Genomic DNA, 7,012 nt, shown 5'->3' with positions numbered 1-7,012 from the left:
GCTCGTCGGATGCAGCCCCTCCCCCAACACTGACAAGATGCAGCAGCCATTGGGGATGGCAGTTAGCGGTTGGATTCCAGGTGGAATGTTGGTGTGTACCACGAGGCTTGTTGTGGCTGGTGGATCCTAGGTAACCGGGCAGAGTTCTGTGGGTGGATCAGTGTGATGGAGGGGCTGCCGCCCTCTGTGGAGCTTGGCTTAGCTCTTTGTTCCGGGAAGCTGTTTCAGTTCGAGATACTGATGCTGCCCAAAGACCTGAGTTCACGGGTCAGTTTCCAGAACCTGAAAGGGCAGGCAGTGGAAGATCTGCCTGTCATCAGCTTACTGGTGAGGCTCCGAGGTACTTTCAGGCTTGCCCAGTCCTGTTGAAGTCGACTTTATGGGAGACACGAAGAGAAGCTGGCCGAAAAGCTGGCTGCACGGATTGAGGAGAGATGCGAACACACTGATGATAGATGTTGTGCTACAGTAGAGAATACTGGCCTGGAGACAGCTGTAGAGGATACCAGGCTCCAAAGGCTTTCATGAGACATATTGAACCTCGCTGACACTGGCAGAAACATACGGAGTGCTAACGTGGACTTGAGGAAGTTCCTCAATTCTCTGCTCCAAGAACGGGTCCAAGATCCCTGACGTCTAAAAGAGAAGAGATGGCAGAGGTGATCGAAACGCTGAAGTTCTTGGAAGAGGTCTTGAGAATCCACACATCCCAAGGGGCATTTCCAAGCCATTCATACCAAAGTGCAGCAAGCCCAGGTAAGCCTTTTCCCAGGTTTGGGCCTAGCTATCAAGCACTTGCTCTTCCCTCCCCTCCACTCAGGCATCCATTTTGAAGGATCACTACCTGAGCTGTTATGAAGCCAGCACGAGAAGAGCAAGCCCCTCCTACAATAAGAGTTCCTCCAGCTTCAAACTCTGTGAACATCAGTGAACACCTTAAAGGTCAAATAGTCTCGACTTCAATAGATAGGAATTCAATACTTTGCTCACACAAAGAAACGATAGCCTTCTGCTAGATTCAGCAAATGCTGGGATTATGCATTCTCTGGGGTGAATGCAGTGTGGTAAGTGAGGGGAATATTTGACTGAACTTGAATATGTATTAGGCCTCCATTTTTCAAGACATTATAGGTAAATATTAAAAGTCAGATAGGGAACTGAACTGTAAAAGTCGCCAATGACATTAAAGATACAGATTATGAGGACAGTCTTTCAGATGAGTCAAGCCCCCGGGAGCTCTATAGCATGGGGGTTGCAGACTTGGTTGCGTTAAATTGCTTAACCCAACATGATCAGATGATTAAGCGTTCTCATCACTGATAGAAGAATACCTGGCTCTCAGTAGACTAGCATGGCTGCAGCAGTGTTCTCATAGCTACAATGCCTCTAGGTGATTTTGCATTCAAACCTAAATGTATATATTTGGTTTGGTTTCTCTTGTATTGCCCTAGAGAGGGATGTTACCCTTTGAAATGCCATCATTGGCCAGTAGGTGTCATTGGGAGTAAAGGGCACCACATGCACAAGTGAATCCAAGGTTGGGGGTTATTTCATGTTTCCAATAGATATTTCATGGTTCCTGTTGGTTTCGGAGGCTTCAAAAGGAAAGAGTTGACATGACCCCTTTAGCAGTTTGGACTGCTACTTTGCATTCTATCTGTCTATGTTTTCCTTACAGCTGACAAAATGTTACCGAAATTGACAATTCTGGTTTCTAGGTCGATTTAGTACGTTTCAAAACTAACTTCATTTTCGTATAACTCCCAAAACATGTAAATCAATTCTATTAAACTTTTCAAAGACTGCAAATGAGATGTGAACACAATGTCAAAACTGTAGTGTTCGGACAATCCCTCCCACCACGGCTGTATAGAAACAAAGAGCTAAACAAAAATCACATTTCTGTGAAATGTATCTGGAAAGTGTTGATTCATCGATGCCCAGTTGGCAGAGAAGCAGTGCAACCTGCGCTCACACGCTCCCATGTACAAAGCAATGGAAACATCCACTCACACAGCCCTTGGCACAGGACACTTGCCGAACAGAGGTCTGCTACTTCCAAGGACAGGATGAGGCCTCAGAACCCCTGGAAACAGGAGAAGGCAAAGCAGGGAATGGAAACCAGTGCAGGGTCTGACCCCTGGTGATGGAGCAGCAAAGGTGAAACTCTCTTTAACATGGACACACACTCTCAAGCGGACAGGAGACATGGGATTGAAGGTGATGCGCTGAGTGTTAGAAGAGTGCACAGCAGATGCTCGGCTGACAGAACTCCAAGAAACCAGCGCAAAATATCCCCACAGTTGATTCTGAGACCAAGAACTGAGCTGCCAAATTTGAGGTAGCAGAGGCAGCGGTCAGTGAGGGATAGGGCTACGGATGATGGCACACGCTTTGTCTCAGGGATCTGGAGTGCGTTGTGGGATGTGGTGGGTCCTATCAAGAGAGCAAACCGACCCGTGACCCCAATGAGAAAGCAACCACACTGGCGCGCGCGGTTGAGATTACCGATATGTCCCATGGCCACACACAGTGCATCTGCAGGACCAGAGACCAATTGGACATTTTGCCAATAGAGCACGTGTGGGGCTGAATCAGAGATATCGTGCATCGGGTCTGAGGGATTCAGGGGGCCTTGGGTTTGATATCAGAATGAAAAGCCTTAGGATCTTCTTCATTCATAACCTGGGCTAGGATTATGGATTTGTTTGAGGCAAGGGATGCACAACAACTCTGTGGTTGCCTCCGTGCACCCGTGCCACAAGGATGAGAGGACAAGGAAGAGTGGTCCAAGTCCACCGCGTGAGATGGTGAAGTATTTCCTCCAGCATTATCTCCCAAAAGCAGATGCTACGTTTTGAATGGCACAGGCATGGTACTGCACCGAGGACACCAAGATCAGTCTGCGGGATCTTTCCAGCAGGCCCTGAAGTGTGACATCCATACATATGATTCCACAGGTGTTTCTGTAGACAGCGAAGTTCCGGGAAGGACTGGTTTCATTGGGACATTCCCGTGGCATTATAAAGCACAAGCACACTCTCAGTTTGCTGTTTTGGAATCACTCCAAAATGACATAGAGCAGAATGCAGAGCTGAGAGCCTTTAGAAGCTTCATTTCCACCAGAGGATGTGTCCTGTGAACATTCAGATTTGTGAGATAAGCGTAATGAAAATGAGGTTATGCTAATCGAAATAGTATGGGGTGTTCATCACAACAAAGGCAACACAAGCAATTGGAGAAATACCAGACAACACACTCAGGAACAGGACATGGCATCAATGTCTAGCAGAAATTGTCCTCGAGAAAATCCTATGGAATTGCGTAGAGCCAAGTGTCTAAAATTTCTCTCAACAAAACCCTAGAAGTCTACATTAGATACCTGAAATTACCTGACCAGTAGAGATGAAGAAGTACAGTAAAAGAAACAGGAAGTACCATTTTCAATTCCAATGAGGTTGAAGTCCCAAAAGATAAGCTTTCAAACAACTAGACTGCAAAACGCTATCCAGAGCAAGTATTGAAAACGGAGGTGAGGGAAACACTGAAGAACAACAGTGTCTCAGATTCACAAAAGGCAGAATACCAGAAAAGGGGAAGAGAAAGCCTTAAGACGAGCCAAATAATATCAGAAAACTCAGTGGATGAGATAATATCTGGGCTAAAATTCAGGCCTAAGCAGACTAGATAATGCGGAGGGACGCGTGAATGACTGTGAAGACAGGGGAACAGAAATCCCTCGGTCAGAAGCAGACATAGGAAAGCAAGTGCAAACCAATGAAAACATTGCTGTTGAATCCTGGGTAAGACAAGGCATGAAAGACTAGGATTCGAAAGAGTCCCAGATGGAAAAGCAGGAGATAAAGCAACAAAAAATGTCTGAAAAGTCATCTGTAGAAAAATCAGACTGAAACTAGCTGAAAGCTAAGAAAGAATCATCTATGCGAATTCAGGAAGTACACAGCGACCAAAGGAGGTGGAATCCCAATAGACCTACCAGCAGCTGTAGGATTCAAATCAACAAAGTTCATGAGCATCCCAGTGATTTAAAACGCGCCTGGAAAAAATCACCATAGTCACAAGAGAACCTCCAGAGGGGTTTCAGCTGATATCTCGGGCAGCAATATTGCAGGACAGGGAGGAGTACCAGGACATAGACCATAACCTGAATGGCAAAAGGCTGCCATCTCGGGTAGCCTATGCCACATGACCGCCATTTCTAATAACGGCAGAGCAAGAGATTTCCACAGACCGGCAAATCTTAAAAGAATTCAGCAGTTCGAAACTTATCCTACAAGAAAGGATGAGAATTCTCCTCTGAATAGAAATGCAGCAAGATGAAATGGAAAGAAGAAAACCAGTATTGGAAATGCAAGAAGAGCATGAGTGGCAAAGAAGAAACTAGAAGAAGGCAAGGAGGACATCCAAACCCTAAAGATGGGAGAGGGAAGCAGGAAATCCTAGGAGATTGGAAGCACTATCTTAAGTGAATCAGCTTATGTGACTCTCTGTTGGAAGCGAACGGAGAGATGCATGGCCTGACGTGTTTGCAAAACAAACGAGAAGCAGACCAACAAAGAATCAAACAAACAAAAAAGCACCAAAAGGGTACGTTTGGCTGACATATAACAAGGGAACCATGATTATTCAAAAGAAAATACCCAAGGTGATGTCAAGGATGTTTCAGCACCCATTGAGCCAGTTTCGTGGCTTCAATGTACTCAGCACACTTGTATTCGGAAATCAGAGGCATGCATTTATATTCGTAATTATTGATTGATATGAGCAAATCGTGACCTACCCCAAATGCCGATTTGGAATCAAATGGATTCCTAGTCCGTGATATAGACTTGCAAGTCTTCCAACAGGATGAATGAATGCCATATTCTACCCTACGTCGAGAAGAAATGGCATAAGCCTATAAGAAAGACAAGTAGCTCTGCAAAAGGGTACTAAGAGCAAAAGAGACAGACAGTAAAGTGCACATTGGGGTTGGATTCATTCCTAGGAATTTCAGCCCCCATGAAACCAATGGATCCATGTCCTGAGAGTGCGGGGGCTTCAGCAGAAATCAACCGATGGTTATGTATTCCGGGTGTTCGGATATTACAGGAACATAAGTTTCCTTTAGTGGGTCTCTGTGTACTGTGAACGGTTAGAAAGTTTAAAGACGTGTGAAATAAATCAACTGAAAATGGACACACTTCCCTCCGTTGGTACTGTGCATACAGATCTGAAGAGAAGGAGAGAGGGAAGAACAAAGGCCCATGGGACGCTAGTGGGTAGAATCACATTTACTTTAGGAACCGCTCGTCGGATGCAGCCCCTCCCCCAACACTGACAAGATGCAGCAGCCATTGGGGATGGCAGTTAGCGGTTGGATTCCAGGTGGAATGTTGGTGTGTACCACGAGGCTTGTTGTGGCTGGTGGATCCTAGGTAACCGGGCAGAGTTCTGTGGGTGGATCAGTGTGATGGAGGGGCTGCCGCCCTCTGTGGAGCTTGGCTTAGCTCTTTGTTCCGGGAAGCTGTTTCAGTTCGAGATACTGATGCTGCCCAAAGACCTGAGTTCACGGGTCAGTTTCCAGAACCTGAAAGGGCAGGCAGTGGAAGATCTGCCTGTCATCAGCTTACTGGTGAGGCTCCGAGGTACTTTCAGGCTTGCCCAGTCCTGTTGAAGTCGACTTTATGGGAGACACGAAGAGAAGCTGGCCGAAAAGCTGGCTGCACGGATTGAGGAGAGATGCGAACACACTGATGATAGATGTTGTGCTACAGTAGAGAATACTGGCCTGGAGACAGCTGTAGAGGATACCAGGCTCCAAAGGCTTTCATGAGACATATTGAACCTCGCTGACACTGGCAGAAACATACGGAGTGCCAACGTGGACTTGAGGAAGTTCCTCAATTCTCTGCTCCAAGAACGGGTCCAAGATCCCTGACGTCTAAAAGAGAAGAGATGGCAGAGGTGATCGAAACGCTGATGTTCTTGGAAGAGGTCTTGAGAATCCACACATCCCAAGGGGCATTTCCAAGCCATTCATACCAAAGTGCAGCAAGCCCAGGTAAGCCTTTTCCCAGGTTTGGGCCTAGCTATCAAGCACTTGCTCTTCCCTCCCCTCCACTCAGGCATCCATTTTGAAGGATCACTACCTGAGCTGTTATGAAGCCAGCACGAGAAGAGCAAGCCCCTCCTACAATAAGAGTTCCTCCAGCTTCAAACTCTGTGAACATCAGTGAACACCTTAAAGGTCAAATAGTCTCGACTGCAATAGATAGGAATTCAATACTTTGCTCACACAAAGAAACGATAGCCTTCTGCTAGATTCAGCAAATGCTGGGATTATGCATTCTCTGGGGTGAATGCAGTGTGGTAAGTGAGGGGAATATTTGACTGAACTTGAATATGTATTAGGCCTCCATTTTTCAAGACATTATAGGTAAATATTAAAAGTCAGATAGGGAACTGAACTGTAAAAGTCGCCAATGACATTAAAGATACAGATTATGAGGACAGTCTTTCAGATGAGTCAAGCCCCCGGGAGCTCTATAGCATGGGGGTTGCAGACTTGGTTGCGTTAAATTGCTTAACCCAACATGATCAGATGATTAAGCGTTCTCATCACTGATAGAAGAATACCTGGCTCTCAGTAGACTAGCATGGCTGCAGCAGTGTTCTCATAGCTACAATGCCTCTAGGTGATTTTGCATTCAAACCTAAATGTATATATTTGGTTTGGTTTCTCTTGTATTGCCCTAGAGAGGGATGTTACCCTTTGAAATGCCATCATTGGCCAGTAGGTGTCATTGGGAGTAAAGGGCACCACATGCACAAGTGAATCCAAGGTTGGGGGTTATTTCATGTTTCCAATAGATATTTCATGGTTCCTGTTGGTTTCGGAGGCTTCAAAAGGAAAGAGTTGACATGACCCCTTTAGCAGTTTGGACTGCTACTTTGCATTCTATCTGTCTATGTTTTCCTTACAGCTGACAAAATGTTACCGAAATTGACA

At 45.8% G+C, this 7,012-nt stretch overlaps 1 long non-coding RNA gene across 1 annotated transcript in view; it reads right to left on the bottom strand.

Moving 5' to 3' along the window:
• Positions 1–419: 419 nt before the first annotated feature.
• The window catches only part of LOC140695257 (uncharacterized), a 132,186-nt gene continuing 125,593 nt past the window's right edge, over positions 420–7,012 (bottom strand). The window contains exon 4 of the long non-coding RNA XR_012070953.1: positions 420–636. This is a non-coding gene — a long non-coding RNA (uncharacterized lncRNA). The remainder of the gene's footprint in view (positions 637–7,012) is intronic.

The sequence above is a fragment of the Vicugna pacos genome, unplaced genomic scaffold, assembly GCF_048564905.1.
Source record: "Vicugna pacos unplaced genomic scaffold, VicPac4 scaffold_192, whole genome shotgun sequence".
NCBI lineage: Eukaryota > Metazoa > Chordata > Mammalia > Artiodactyla > Camelidae > Vicugna > Vicugna pacos.
This window is presented reverse-complemented; position numbering and strand designations above follow the sequence as displayed.